Source organism: Lipotes vexillifer, unplaced genomic scaffold (genome assembly GCF_000442215.2).
Source record: "Lipotes vexillifer unplaced genomic scaffold, Lipotes_vexillifer_v1.1 scaffold232, whole genome shotgun sequence".
Taxonomy (NCBI): domain Eukaryota; kingdom Metazoa; phylum Chordata; class Mammalia; order Artiodactyla; family Lipotidae; genus Lipotes; species Lipotes vexillifer.
Genome location: NW_006793997.1, coordinates 4,173,611 through 4,189,515, shown reverse-complemented (window position 1 = coordinate 4,189,515; position 15,905 = coordinate 4,173,611). Strand labels below are relative to the sequence as shown.

Sequence of the window (15,905 nt, the reverse complement as noted above, 5' to 3'; positions counted from 1 at the left end):
CTTTCCCTTTCTCCCTATTTTCTCTTTCTGGGACTCCTATAATGTGAATGTTAGTACATTTGCTACGTCCCAGAGTTCTCTTAAACGGTTTTCTTTTTTTTTTTCCTCTTCTCTGTTCAGTTTGCATGATTTCTACTACTCTGTCTTCTAGCTTGTTGATCTGTTCTTCTGTGTCATCTAATCTGTTGATTCCTTCTAATGTATTTTTTATTTCAGTTATTGTGTTCTTCAGCTCCGTTTGGTTCTTTATATTTTCTAACTCTTCATTAAACTTCTCATTGTGTTCATCCATTCTTCTCTCGAGTTCTTTGAATATCTTTATGAACGTTACCCTGAACTCTTTATCAGATAGGTTGTTTGTCTCCATCTTGCTTATTAGTTCTTCTGGAGTTTTGTCTTGTTCCTTCATTTGTAGCACATTCCTCTGTTGCCTCTTTTTGCCTAATTCTGTATTTATTTCTGTGTATTTGGTAGATTGGTTACATTTTCTGATCTTGGAAAAGTGTCCTTATGTAAGAGACGTCCTTTGTGGCTATATGCTCTAGGGATGCCCTCTAAGTGGGCTGCATGGGCCCTTCTGTTGTGCCGGGTCGAACAACTATGGGCATGATGGTAGGGGTGATTGGCCCCTGACCCAGTTGCTTGCTTGGCCCTACCTTGTATGGAGGCTGCCAGGCACTGATGAGTGGGGCTGGGTCCTGGCATGGCTGGATGCACAGCCCTGGGAGTTCTGGTGCTGGTGGGCAGGTTTGGGTCACAGGGTGGCTGGCTGAAGGGCCTAGGCATCCTGGAGGTGGTGTCATCTGCTTGTGGGCAGTCCTGGGCCCAGGGCTAGTGCTGGCCCAATTTGGATATTCCTTCATCCTTGTAGATTCATTAATTTATATTTTGAGTGTGTGATATATTCACAAGGTTCTGAAAGTCAAAACTGTACCAGAAATGGGGCTTCCCTGGTGGTGCAGTGGTTGAGAGTCCGCCTGCTGCTGCAGGGGACACGGGTTCATGCCCCGGTCCAGGAAGGTCCCACATGCTGCGGAGCAGCTAGGCCCATGAGCCATGGCCGCTGAGCCTGTGCATCCGGAGCCTGTGCTCCGCAACAGGAGAGGCCACAACAGTGAGAGAGGCCCACGTACCCAAAAAAAAAAAAAAAAAAAAAACTGTACTAAAAATGATGTTCTCAGAAAAGTGTTGCTACCTACATCTCCCTCCCATCCCATTTCCATCCCCTGATTCTTCCTCCCTGTTTCCCCACCCAAGGAAGGGAATTAATCTCATTAGTTTCTAGTTTACCCTTCCTTTCATTTTCTTCCTCCTGAAGCAGCTATAAGTATACATTTTATTGTTCTCCCTTCTCTCTTATGCAAGAAGTAACATTGATACTGTTTTGTAGTTTGCTTTTTTTTTTTTCCACTTAACATATTCTGCAGGTCTCCTGGTATCAGTTCATGGAGATCTTCCTTAGCCCTTTTTACAGCTGTATAGTATTCTGTGGTGTGGATGTACCATAGTTTATTCAACCATTCTCCTATGTGTGGGCATTTAAGTTGTTGCCAGTATTTTGCAGTAACAAACAAATTGCTATAATAAATAACTTTTGGCATATGCTATTTTATAATGTTGGAGGTGCATCCTTCAGGTAACTTCCTAGATGTGCAATTGCTGAGTCAAAAGGTAAACGCATTTGTAGTTTTGTTAAATATTGCTAAATTCGTCTTTCGAGGGGATGTACCAGTTTGCACCCCAATCAGCAATGTGTGAGAAATAAACGATTTCCCCCACAGCCACACCTACAGAATGTGTTGTCATACTTTTTTGCCATCTGATGTTCTGATGTAACTTTAATTGCACTTCTCTAATTATGAGTAAGGTCGAACATCTTTTCATATGCCTAAGGGCCATTTCAGAATCTTTTTTCGCAGAAGAGTGTGAATTATCTGTTCATTTCTCTGTCAGGTTTTTTAACTCTTTCATTTTTACAGAGTTATTTATGTATTAAGGAGATTAGCCCTTCCTCTTCAGTGTTTTTGTTCTGTTTTTAACGTGGCCAGAATTTATCTTTTTATTGCATTTGGATACGGGGTCGTAGAAAACTTTCCCCTATGTCCAAGGATCCCATCAGTATTTACTTACAGTACTCATGGTTTGATTTTTTTTTTATTTTAACATTTTCATCCCTGATCTACTTCAAGTTTATTTTTATCTAATCCGACTTTCTTCCTCCCCTATGTGACACTTTTTTTTTCTGTGTTTTCCTGGTTTGCCTTGGGTGTTTTTATTTTTTCCATATGAACGTAAGAATCACCTTGTCTAGCTCAATTAAAAAGCCTGTTGCTATTTTTATTGAAATTGCATTAAATGTGTAAATTAACTTAGAGACAACCAACATTTTAATAATGTGGTATTTTATCCTATTCATGAACAAGGATTATCTGTGTGTTCAAGCCTACTTGTGTGTTTTTCAGGAGTTTTGTGCATTTCTTGTTAAGTTTACTCCGGAGTCTTTGTCTTTTTGTTATTATTAATGGAGTTTTCTCTACTATTATGCTCTGTAACGGCTTGCTTGTGTATCTGAAGCCTGTTGATTTCTGTATGTGCTTGAATTTATCCTACTTGAAAGTTTGCCAGGTTTCTTGAATCTGTATTTTATGTACTTCATCAAATTTGGGGAGTTTTCAGGCATTATATTTGCAATTATGTTTTCTGCCTCATTCTCTCTGCCCTCCTGGAACGCCAGCTGCGCATAACCTTATGATATCCCAAGGGTCTCTAGGACTCTCTTCTTTGTTTTTTTAATCTTTTTTCTCTGAGGCACATAGTTTATTTTCATTCTTTTCATTTGTACTGATATAATGGTTTATGGATTTGAATTTTTCTCTGCTCACTGCTTTAAATATTTGCCATAGATTCTGATTATACCCCCCAACACTATCTTTTTTAAAAAAATTCTTTCATTTCAGTTTGTATTTTTTCTCTTTTCTGTGAGTTAATAGAAGATGTTATTAATTTCCAGGTAGACAAAACTTTTTAGTTTTTTATTTTATTAATAATTTTTAGTGTTATTACATTGACATCAGAGTGTTGTTTATAATATTTTTTGTTTTATGGAATTCACTGGAGTTTTCTTTGTGACCTAATATATGATTGTTTTTTGAATAGTCCGTGTTTTTTGAGAAGGTGTCTTCTCTGTCATCAGGGTGTGAAGTTCACTATATAGCAATAAGATCTCCTTATTGATTATGCTGTTTTGGCCTTGTATATCCTTGCTTATTTTTTGTCTACTTCACCTGTCTTGTACTGAGCTTGGGAGATTAAAGTCTCCTGTTAATTGTGTGTTTTTGTCTATGTCACATTGCATCTCCTGTCTTTTTTGTTTTATAACAGTAGTTATGTTGTTTTGTTCATAGTCACAGCTGTTATAGCCTCATTGTTGAATCCGGCTTTTAGCATTAAAAGATATCCTTTGTCATGTAAAATGTTTTTCACTTGAATTTTATGTTTTCTATGTTCAGGATCACTACCCCTTCACCATCCTCATCTGTAACACACATCAGTCCACCCAAATCATGCAGGCCTGTCAGTCAGTCACAACGCTCCAGGTCACACCACTAGCATGCACATGAGAAATAACGCAGTTATTATATATGGGAATTATTTTATTTTATTTTACTTACTTTAATAGGTTGTTGTTTTTTTGTTTTTGTCTTAAGATTCTTTAGAGCAATTCTGCTGCTCAGTTGTTTTCAGAGTTCAGACACCCAGGAAAATAATCTTCTACTGCATTAAAGTTTGTAAATAGTAGAGACTGTTTCAAAGTTATCATATCACATCAAGGAATTTGTGTTTCCACAAGTGCCATTGTCTTTAAAAAAACAAATTTATTGAAGTATAATTGACATACAATATATTGCACATATTTAAAGTATTCAGCTTGAGGTATTTTGATATCACCATAATCAAGAACATTTTCATCACCCTTAAAAATTTCCTCATGCCCCTTTGTAACCATTCTTCTTTCCACCACAGTCTCGAAGCAACCACTGATTTGCTTTCTGTCACTATAGATTATAGTTTGCATTTTCTAGAATTTTTTATAAATGGAATCATGTGCTCTTTTTCTTGTCTGGCTTCATTCCTTCAGCCTAATTATTTTGAGATTTATCCATATTTTTGTTTATTATTCTTTTTTGATGATTAGTATTCTATTGTATGGATACACCAAAATTTATTTATTCATTTACCTATGTATGGGTGGTCATTTGCAGTTTCTGGCTATTAGAAATAAAGCTGCCAATAAAGTTCTATTGAAGAAACCATAGTTTCAAAAGCTAAGCATATACCTACTATATGACCAAGGCTTTATTCAAAAGAAAGGAGTATAATTATATACACAAAGATTTATACAAAAATGTTCATGACAGAATTATTCATAGTAGCTCAGAACTGAAAAGTACCCAAATGTCCATCAGCAGGTGAATGGATAATCAAAATATGGTCTCTCCATACAATGAATTATTGCTCAGTAATAGAAAGGAACTAACTACTGATGTATGCAACAACATGGATGACTCTCAGAATCGTTATGCTTAGTGAAAGAGCTCAAACACAAAAGAGTACATACTGTATGATTTCATTTACTTGCAATTCTGGAAAAGGCAAACTACTCCATAATGATAGAGAGCAGATCAGTGATTACCTGAAGCTGGGTGTAGCAGAAGTATGTACTGCAAAGGGGCAAGAAGAAACTTTTGGGAATGATGAAAATGTTCTGTACCTCACATGGGACCATGGTTTCACAGGTGTGTACCTCCATCAAAACTCACCAAATTATACACCTTAAATGGGTGTATCTCATTGTCTTTACGCCTCAGTAATCTTGATTTTTAAATGCCTGTCAGATACAACCAAAAAAATATAACAGGTAGCTTTAGTTGTTAGTTTCCTGTAAGGAAGGTGCTTATCAACTAGCCTGGACTACTGAATGTAAGAATTTACTTAATTAAAGAGAAACATGACCATGTGAACCTGATTTAAACACTGAGATGGCTCTCATAGGAGACAAAAAGATGAATGAGATGCAGTTGCAGCTTTTGAAGATTGTAAGGTTTACTAAGATGGGGAAGGGATATCAGGAATATGAAGAGCATCCAGACACATTGAAAGAAAGCATAGTGAAGCAGTGAAAAGCATCCCCTCCCCCAGAGGAGTGCCCTCTGGGTCTTCCAACCAGAACTGTTTACGTGAAGATACTTGCTGTTCGTAAATACACTTGATTGTCAAGGATTAAGACTGTGTAATATTTTTTACTTTTCTAATTGAAAAAAAATTGCTAAAACAACTTTTTCAACCAGGGTTCTGTGAGAAAATTAATCCCTATACATGTGATTAGAGTGACTGTTTTCTTAATTATCCCAAGGATGACATAGCTAGTACCATTCTAGACACATAGGAGAGAAGTTAATTCATTTTATACAGTGGATACCTTTGGATATTAGGGCTTAATTCTCTCACGGAACCCACTGAGAAAAGCTAGTAGTCTGCATCCATACTGCCTAGGTTACAAATCCATCTTCTACTCCTTAAAAGCTGGGTAGCTGGAAAGTTACTTAACCGCTCAGTACCCCAGTATAAAAAGGAGAGAGTAGTAGATAGAGTTATTGAGAATAGTAAACTGAGTGGGTGTATGTGAAGTGCTTAGCATCATGTATAAATAAAGCACTTCAGTACACAGTAAGTGACATATAAACGTTAGTACCAGCGTCGTCATCATCTTCATTATTATTCACAGAAGGCTGAGTCCTCCCACGACAGGTATCATGAGTGTTCAGATCTGACTCTTTGGGGGTGTTGAGAGACATCCTGAAAAGCTTCTGAAAGAGATTGATACTGGAGCTAGTTCTTGCTTGGGTACAGTTTCCATGGGCAGAAATAGAGAATTTCAGGCAGAAGAAAAAACTTGAGCAAAGATAAGGAAAACTCAGAGTGTATCAGGAGGTAAAAGAAGCTTGATTTAGCTGAAGCATAGGCAACATGTCGGGGGTTAATAACGCTCCTCAGGAAAGTGGGAGACAGAGCATCAGTGGCTTTGAATGCCAAGATACAAAATGTGGGCGGAATTACATTGGTAGGGAGAGGCCTGGATGAATGTGGGTCGGTTGAGTGACATTCTTTTATTTACCCAGGCACCATTACTTGCGCAGGCGGTGTCCCAGGCACTGAGGCTGTGAGGATGAGTGAGACAGCTTTGGTTTTAAGTGCATTGTCTAGAGCTGGACCTACCTGAGGTCTAGGCTAAGCCCATTGCTTCCCTTTAAAACAAACAAACAAACATCTTTGTTTTTCCAGCAAAGCCTAACTTACAGAATTAGAGATGATTTCGTCCTGAGTAGAGCATATAATCTTAACATCAAGGGTATTTTAACTGCAGAAGGAAAACTCATTTAGGAATTGCTGTTCAGAAAGCAAGAAGCTCCTGAATCCTAAGTAGGGCACGTGTGTTTCTGTGTGCAGTGGTGGGTGTTTAGGGTTGACAGTTGATGCCAGTGCAATCTCAGTGGGCACAAAGGATCCTCGCGGGGAAGGTTCATTCATTGATCACAATTTTGTAAGTAGGTGGGAGGGAACTACAGTCCTGTCTGGATTCCCCTCTGCAAGAAAAAAGATTGCTTTTTCCTCAAAGACAGTAGGTGGGATGGGAGTTGGAAGGTGGAGTGGAGTTTATGTCTGAAGACCTCAATATTCATAAATCTTAGGATCCCAAGTTACTTGCTGAGAAAGGTAAAAGGGTGGTTATGTAGCGTTGCCTTGAGGAAAATGGAGATGCTTTGGAACAGTGGCTCAGGTAATTCCAAGTAGAGTCAATAAGAGATAAAGGAAACATTTTGGAGCAGGGGTGAGGGCATGACATGATTTTATATTGAAATTGCATAGACCTCTTGCCTCCTTAATTTCTCAAGCCATGCTTGGTGTTATCTCCACCTTTTGTCATGACTCCCAAGATGGCAAAATAGGATCCCCAGTCGGATTAGTTAAACAAAGATAAATGCTTAATTCTCACCTCAGGAAAATGTTGTGGAAGGTGAGCAGCAGAGTAAATGGGTCCCCTCTTCCCATTTGAGTTATACGGTGAAGCAGTGGTTCACAAACTTAAGAAATGTACTGACCCTTTAAGAACGGTTAGGAGATGACAATGTTTATTAGTGTAATGTTGCAGAATTAGGTACAACTGTAAAAGAAGTATAAACTCCTTGTGCTTAGTAGCACTTACACAACTACAAAACAAGAACACTTTTGTGTGTTATTTACAGAAATCTACAAAGCTAATGAAATTCAAATCGGTGTTAATTTCCTGTGACACCTGCATTTCTGCATAAATGTGACTGCTGGACACCTGACCGTGGTGCTCACTGCTGTCACCTAGGCTCAAGCCTGTGCTGGCCCCTGCCACGGTGCCTCGCTTCTCCCACCCGCTTCTCTGTTAAGACCGCTGCAGGCTGCTATCACTTTGCCTTCTCTAGGCCTGAATATGTCATCACCACAAGGTCCAGCTCTCTTTACTTTGCATTCTTATATGGCAACACTTGATTCTTTTTTCAAGGTTAACAAAATGAAAACACGAAATTTTAAAATTTTCCACAAAGAACTCATCCAAGAAGCCATCCTTGGATTCCTGAAAGTATGCCCTCGGGTTTGTTCTACCCAGTTCTCAGAGCCCATGGCTGACTACTTGGCTGTGATTAGTCACCTGGGGCAGTTTTTCTGTTTCATTATTCCAGTTAAGTGAAAAAGTATCAGCAGAGTTCTCTGCGAGTATAAAAATTTCAGCTTTAAACTAATACATGAAATCTCAAGTAGTAGAAAGACACCAGAAGGTGTTAAGTGCCAAACCAAAAAATGATGAACTTTATCTGCACCCCGCTGCAGCCTCAGAAGGTGGGGTTGGAAAACAGAATGCGTGTGGTGTGGTGGTTAGTGTGGTGGTCTGCACTTATGTCTGTGTGTATATGTATTGCCGGAGAAACCGCAAGCCTAGCAGACAAGCAGCCATGGGGGAGACAGACAAAGGAGATCATTACAGAAATGAGCCCCGACAGACTCCACCGTTTGGGGAGTGCCAGTTGTGCCTGTCCTAGGAATTTTATATGCATTTTTTCCTGATTTTTATAATCACAGAAAACAGCTACTGCTGTTGTTATCGTTAATGCACTGCTGTAGATGCGGCAGCCATGGCACAAAGATGTTGCCACTTTTCCAAGACCTCATCGCTCTCACAACCGAATTATGTTTAACCCTGAAGTTGTGTTCCTTCCACAAAACCATCCTGGCTCTAACCTTCATAAAATCCATCTGTGATCTTACATCCCCCTGAAATTAAATTACCAATTTTTCTTAAATACATGCCTCTGAAAATCACATGTCAGTTTAGTAAACAGGAAAGAAGAAAAACCCACAGGCTTTTGCTTTTGGTGAAAAGAATGTTGGAGTGAGAAAACCAGGATTAAGGATATGTGTTCACCAGCAGAGCGACTTGAAAACACATCATTTTGTAGCTGAGCTGCACTTTCTTTTTTAACAAAACAAATATCGATACGTGTTTCCCTCAGAGCTGCTGAGGGTCAGAAAATCAGAAAGCTCCTCAAGATCCTGCTAAATTTACCTGTGATCTGAAAACCATTATCACAGATGGTGAACATTTTTTATTTTCTCATTGAGGGTTTCCTACATACAGTTCTTTCTTGTTATCTTATTATTTTTTTCCTCAACAAAATAGGAAATACTGGCTTTCCCTCTTGTAAATGAAGCATTCTCAACAGGAATGAAAATTGGCTCTTGGGGCATAGGCAAAGAAATCTTTTTAATGTATAATGTACAGATATACATAGAGTACATAAATACAGTAAATCTGTGATACTAAAATTTCATGGAAAGTGATTTAAAAAATTATATTAAAAAGGTTCAGGAGCTATGATGTAAAAAAGGTCGAGAAACACTATGGTAGTCAGTTTCCTTGTTACAGGCGCTGACCTCAGCATCAGACTGGTCGTAACTGGATGTGCCTTCCAGTCTTCGCTAGGACTCCATCCTCTTAACTTGTCACTCCTCCCATCTATGCTAAACCCTCAAAGCTGTAGTCATTTCATTCTCCCTTATAGTCCATAACTCAGAATTCAAGGAAGTCTGCTTTGAAGAAATATAATCTAAGGAAGGCTCTTGGTTGTAAATCTTCCAGCCAGTTGTCTGTGTTTATACATTTATAAGTAACTCTCAGGCTTAGAAGTAGAGAAAGGATTTGGATGACTTTCTCAAAGCTGATAAAGTATATCCTCTCGTCTCTTGATTATCCGTACTAAAGATCTGGGGTCGAGGCGGCGGAGGGTGGGGGGGGCGGGCGGAGACAAAGGACACCAGTAACTGAGATGCTGTCAGAATGCTGCGATTGAGTGGTGCCATTGTCACGTGAGGACCCGCCTGAGGAAGAGCTAGGAAACATGTCCTTTGCCTCACCCACTGGTTGCCCCGCCCCAAAGGAAGTTCTCTCCCCTCAGTGTACGCAGAGGTTAATCAGCAAAGTGTTAATGGTCCAAATTCAGTCCTGAAAAACCTTGCCAGGGTTGCCGTTCACATCTTCAGAGAGGATAAGGCAAACACAGGAGGGAAGTGCCTCCGTGCCGGTCATGGCTGCATTCTAGGATGAAAGATTATGATAAGTACAGATTACAAACGAAACTATCAGGCTGTTTGGCCCTGTTGTAGTGTTCAGTTATGCTACAATACTTAGTTGCTCAAATCATTGATATTCTTTCAAAATCTTATCTTAGAAGTGTTAGAAAAATGTATCCGTCCTCATGAAACAGAAGTTTCCATAATCTCTTTATATCTGCAGTACTATTCAATATCCATGTATTTAAACAGTGGTAAAAATAAAGGACTTTTAAGATATGCTGTCTAATTTCACAGATAGCACTCTGTACTTGTCCTTGTTTACAAAAAATATTTTAAATTATCAGTATTATCAAACTGGGCTTAATAATTATGAAATTATTGGAATTTACCATACCATTTAGTAATTGTCTAAAGATGTATTTTATAGTGGCATTTGTAATGTTAAAAAGGAGAAAATTAAGGATCAGATATGTATTTTACTGAAAACATGACACCCTTAGGAAAAAAATTTAGGTGTAACCTGGACTGAAACTTTTCTCCCTCAATGCTTCCAATCTGACTGACTATGACTCCATACGTGTTGTAATACTGTGCTCAGACTGTGTGAAGGAAGCCCCAAAGTGCCGGCATCTTCTTCAGTGAATGGTCACCTGAGGACCTGTTCCAAAGCACCCAAAGGTGGAAGGACCTCAATCCCGAGGTCCAGAATGCTGCAGGAGAAGTACAAACAGTACTTAGTATTTAGCAGTCTCTTTGCATTCTGTTACTAATTATTTTATTTACTACTTTTATTTCATTCATTATTTTTGAATATGTTTACGTTGGTGGAACACTGCCCAGTTGGTAACATCCCCAGGTTTTTCCTTATTGAAGCACGGCACCGTCACAATGATAGTCTTTCTTGTCAGCAGTTTTGTAAACGTATATTGACTCTGCCAGGTTTTTGTGTAGGTCCCTTGAGCCATGTTTGTTTCTGTTCTGATTCCCTGAGGCCTTTCTTGGATTGTTCCTAGTCTCCAAGCCATACAGTTTTTCTCACGCTCATTAAATATCTATGCTTGGGGTAGTGGGAAAATTGACTTGATTTATGGTACTTTCTTTCATACTAAAACAGCTCTTTTGAGTGTAGACACAAACACTGTGGAAGCATATTTATCAGAGCCAAAGTGAATTTAATCACCTATCATTTGACGTTAGATGCCACTCATGACAGTAGAGCCAAGTGCCACTGAAGATGATGTAGCACATAAGGAACAAGGGCAGACCTACCGGAAAGCAGTTTACATGATAACTGTGGGCTTCTCCTACCAGGAGAGAAGGCAGGTCTCCTTCCTCCCTCCAGCCCTAATTCAACCCAAGAGATATTATGTGGGGCTGAGCAAGGCAGCTGCCCCGTGGGAGTGGGGGCAGCAGTCCGGTGCTACGCTTCAGAGCCAGTGGGTGAGCAGACATCTGCCTTGGGTTTGGCCACAGCAGTGACAGTAATGGGGTGGACGGGGTATCCATGAGTGGGGTGGCAGAGACCATGGGACAAGATTCTCACTATAGGAAGAGGAGTTTACAAATATAGAAAAGAAAGAAACTGAGAATGACCCTGTGGGGTTGGACTGGAATTGGAGGCATTGGGGTGAATTCATGGTTTTCAATATACATAAATACAGATGTACATACTTAAATATAGGTCTGTATTTACATCTGTTAATAGTGAGAGACGTAAATATGTTTGTATTTACACACACAGAGACATAAACTCACACGTATTTCCTACCTCTGACTACAGAAAAGGCCTGGGAACAGTGACACCCAAATAGCATTGAGCACACCTAGCTTGGTTTCTCAACAGAGCAGGAAAAGTAAAAGGTGAGCCTGGAACATCTTATGCCAAAAAGTAAGAAAGTGCTCAAAGTGCTCAGAACAATAAGATGCTGAAGCCAGCTCAAAGGGATTCCCACTGGCCAAACCTGGAATTATTTGAATTATTTTTGAGCATCAAAATAAATAATGATAGGAACATGTTATAACCCATTGAAAGAAGTAGGAGTCGCTGAGTCCATGCTGATATAAATAGGTAACATAAACTGAATAAAGAGAATTTTTTCTTACAGTAGGATGTGCCACTAATAAATGTAGAAGGAATGATAGAATTTTCAAAATCATCATTTGGAGTCATTCTAGTAATAAATAACTCAGCCCCATGAAATAATTAATTACAAAGAGAAAAATTAACTTTGCAGTGAAGAAATCTGGCCAATAGCATTTTAATAAATTAAAATAAACATCATCAGCTATGAGACAAATTGAATTTGTGCACCACCTGATGGGATGCAAAGAACACATTACATTGCTTCTGTGGTATTCCTGCCAAAAATATTCCTGCCACGACTGGTATGTAATCATGAAGACACATCAAACGAACTCAAACTGAGAGTAATTCTACCGAGTAACTAGCCTGTAATCTTCAAAAGTCAAGGAAAGAAATATCAAGAAAGACTGAGGAACTAACTGTTCAAGATGGAAGAAAACTAAAGAGACTTGAAAACTCGGTGCCATATGTGATTCTGGTTTGGGTCCTTCTGCTATAAAGGATGTTGTCGGGACAACTGGTAGAACTTGAATGGAGTCTGTGGATTAGGTGGCAGTGATATATCAGTGTTAATTTCATGATATTGATGGTCATATTGCGGTTATGTGGGAGAATAGCCTTGTTTGTAGGAATTATAAACCAGAGCACTTAGGGTAAAGAGGTATCGTGTCAGAGCCTTCTCGCAGATGGTTCGGGGGGAAAAAGGCTTTTTGAATTTGAAATTATTTCAGAATTTTTAAAATAGCAAAATAAATGTTCTTTTAGGCATATTCACCACTAGAGAAATTATTATTCCCTTTCAGAACTACAAAGGCAAGACTTTTCATATAAATCTACAGCCAGAAAATGTTTTCTTATTGAGATCTTTTATATTTATTAGAAACAAAAATAATAAGACTACAGAGGATCCTTAAAAGAGAATTGTATTACTTTTTAACATACTAAACACACACACACATACACATGGCCAATAAAGAATTTTTAAATGGATGGTGTAGCTCTGTATCTACTTAGGTTTCTAAACTTGTGGCCAAAAAATTGGGTACAATTTTATAAACAACATCCTGAAAAGGAGAATGTTGGGGTTTATTGTTTTTGTTGTTCTTTTTGCAAAGCAATTAAAAATGTAGGCTCTGGAAGCAAGCTGCCTGTTTGGAATCCTGGCCACCACTTATGAGATATGGGATCTCTGACAAAATATTTGATTTTCCTGTGCCTCCGTTTTCTCATCTGTAAATTAGGATAACAACACTGAACTCACAGGTCTGTCAACAGAATAAATGAGATAATATATGAAGAGCACTTAGACAGTGTTGTGCACTACAACTTTGTTTAGAGCACTAAACAAAGTTGGCTGCTGTTGTTATTATTTCAGGAAAAGTTAAATTGCTTTCATAAAAGCACTCTAGTATGATTATGTTGCCTTCCTTCTCCCTCACCAGGAGTAGAATTACCTGAAGGCAATGAAAGTAATGGTCTCTGCTCTTAAACCTGTCCCAAGATCAAACTAAAGCGTGGAAATGGAGCATGTTTTAGAAGACAGCAGGCATTGCAATGCCATAGAAAAAAGATGTGGGCTTTGGAGAACTAAGATGTTGGTTGAATTCCAGATCTGCTGCTTACAAGCTCTGTAACTTTGCTCTTGGTCTGTAAAATGTCTAGAATGTACAAATAATCATAGTGATCACAAAGGGCTATTAGGGGTTAAATGAGATAAACTTGGCAAAACTTTCTGCAGACGGACCCAAAGAATGTCCGCAGAAAATGATGGGGTTTTTTTCTTACTCCTTTAAAGGTGTAGGAACAGTTAATTTAGAAGAATGGAGGCCTTAGGATCAGAAATAGTAGCAGAGCATTTGAGGGCATTTTTTGAGAAGTGTGTTAAGGTCGTCGCAGTTCGTTCCTGCAGGGGTTTAGACTACCAACGATGGACTTAAATTGCCTCAGAAGGAATTTCACTTGACAAGAAGCATGTCATGTGTTGTGTAATCCCATTCTTGAGAGATGCTGGAGAGGGATAGATAACTATCTTTCTAGAACAGCACAGATTTAGTGCACACCAGCCTTGGAACCAGGGACAAAGCAAAGAATCTTCATCCAGTCCCCATCTCTGTTATATGTTGAAGAGAATATTGATTTTTCTGGCTGTAAAAATGTAAGCCTTTCTTTATCCCACAAAAGTATCATGTCACATGCACATTCAAAGTGTATGCGTGTATTTTCTTTTAAAGAGAAAATGTGCTTCCTTTAAAGAACACGTAGCTGTTCATCTAAAAATTAGTGACTCTTGGTCACTGACCTAGGACTTCTTTAGAACTCTGAGTATTATCAATCTTCTGCTTTCATTCATTCACTTAGTCATGCAACAAGTATTTGTTGAGAACTCCCTGATATTCCAGGCACTGTGTTAGATGTTGATTATTTAAAAAGTGAACAAAGCAAAAGCAGATCTCTCATGGAGGGAGGATTCAGTCTCCTGTGCTTACAACCTCTAATGGGTTTTATGGGACCTCTTTGCAAAGGAGCATACTTCAAACCATGAAAATCAGATTCTTTTGGCTACAGCTATAGGCAGATAGATGTTTGGTGTGTATGAAAGCAGGCATTTCCACTTTGCCTGGAGTTGCCTTACCTGCAGATTTCCTTCAGGCAGCATCCCTGTGCCTAGTGGGCAGCCAGTGACCTGGGGAAACGGTGCCCGTTGATAGCTCACGTGAAATTAAACTTGGCTGCTTGCTGGTGGAACCTGTTATGAGCTAGAAGCTCTCAGTGTCTGCCTTTAATACAGGGGAGGAGATGTTCTTCCTTAGCACAATCATGGCGATGTTAACTCTCTCGGCCGACTAGTGGCACAAAGGAAAACTGCCGCCCGGGTCTGCATTGGCGAAGGCAGAAGGCTGCAGTTACGGTCATTCCCTGTGACAGAGAGAACCGGCTGTGGCTGGGAGAGCCGGGAACGGCAAAAAGCACACCATGAAAGCAGTGTGGTGGTGACATGCTTCTGTTTTTATCCAGATATGCTAGTAACATGTTTATTCAGTGTGGTGCCTCTGCTGAGATAAGACCCTCTTCCTTTGGGTGCTTTAGACCGCCGTTTGTTTAGCTGGAGAACTTAATGAGTAATGGATGTGCTTGGCTGGCTGATAGAAAGTATTTCCACAGCCTGTGGCTGTGTTTATAGAGAGCCGGAGAGAGACCACAGGCAGCAATTTGTCTTGTGAGGTATCAGCAAAGTCTTGTCTTTTAACAACTAGAGGATTTATTTTTAACTGCTTGAGTCAGTGTTTGTCAGATGACGCGGACCATCAAACTGCAGATTGAAGTCCCCAGTGCGGGGGAAGCTGGGCTGGCTGGGAAAAGGGGTGGGATTTCAGCATCATCGTGCTTCCGTGCCTCTGCCTCCCAACGTGGGAGAGAGTTTCGGGCTTCCAGCAGCAGGAGTCGATTTGCAGGTCCAGCTGGCAACTAAAGGGTAACGGCTCCTTCAGCTGCTTAAAGACATAATTGCCCAGTGATCGGGGTATTGTGAGGAGCCACCCAGGACCCCGGGACCAGAGGATTCTGAGCGCTGGCCTCTGCTGTTTGGCAGATTGAGCTTTTCTCTTGCTTGATGCTGCTTGTCTCCAGAAGCCTCTCACCATGATCGATAGCTCCAAGAAGCAGCAACAGGGCTTCCCGGAGATTTTAGCTGCTGGCGATTTCGAGCCACTAAAAGAAAAGGAATGCCTTGAAGGGAGCAACCAGAAAAGTCTCAAGGAAGGTCAGTCTGTCTGTGAACAGGGGCAGAACTGCCAAATTCATACTCTCGTCAACCAGGCTGAGCGTGTGTGTCTGCTTCCCATGCCGTGTGTCTGCTCTCTCTCCACTCAACGTACCTTACACGCTCTAAGTTCTTTGAAATGAAAGCTTAATGCTGTTCTTGGTAGCTCTTTCTGAAGATTCATTAACTGATAGGACTCCAGGGAGGTGGCAGTAACTGATAGAGTAAGGGGACTTACGAAGCCAGTCCTCATTTCGGTGAAATCCTGCCAGGTTCGTTTTGTGGATTTTCTCATGTCCTCTAATTTTTTTGCTTTCCCCCACCTCACTTTAGGAGAGGCCATTTCCTTTTCAGTGTTATGCAGAACCCTGCTTCTTTTACATTGACGAACACGTAGTTCCA

At 39.9% G+C, this 15,905-nt stretch overlaps 1 protein-coding gene across 1 annotated transcript in view; it reads left to right on the top strand.

The window, feature by feature from the left end:
* Nucleotides 1-15,905, top strand: part of MRTFB (myocardin related transcription factor B) — a 138,091-nt gene that overhangs the window by 40,966 nt on the left and 81,220 nt on the right. The window lies entirely within an intron of this gene.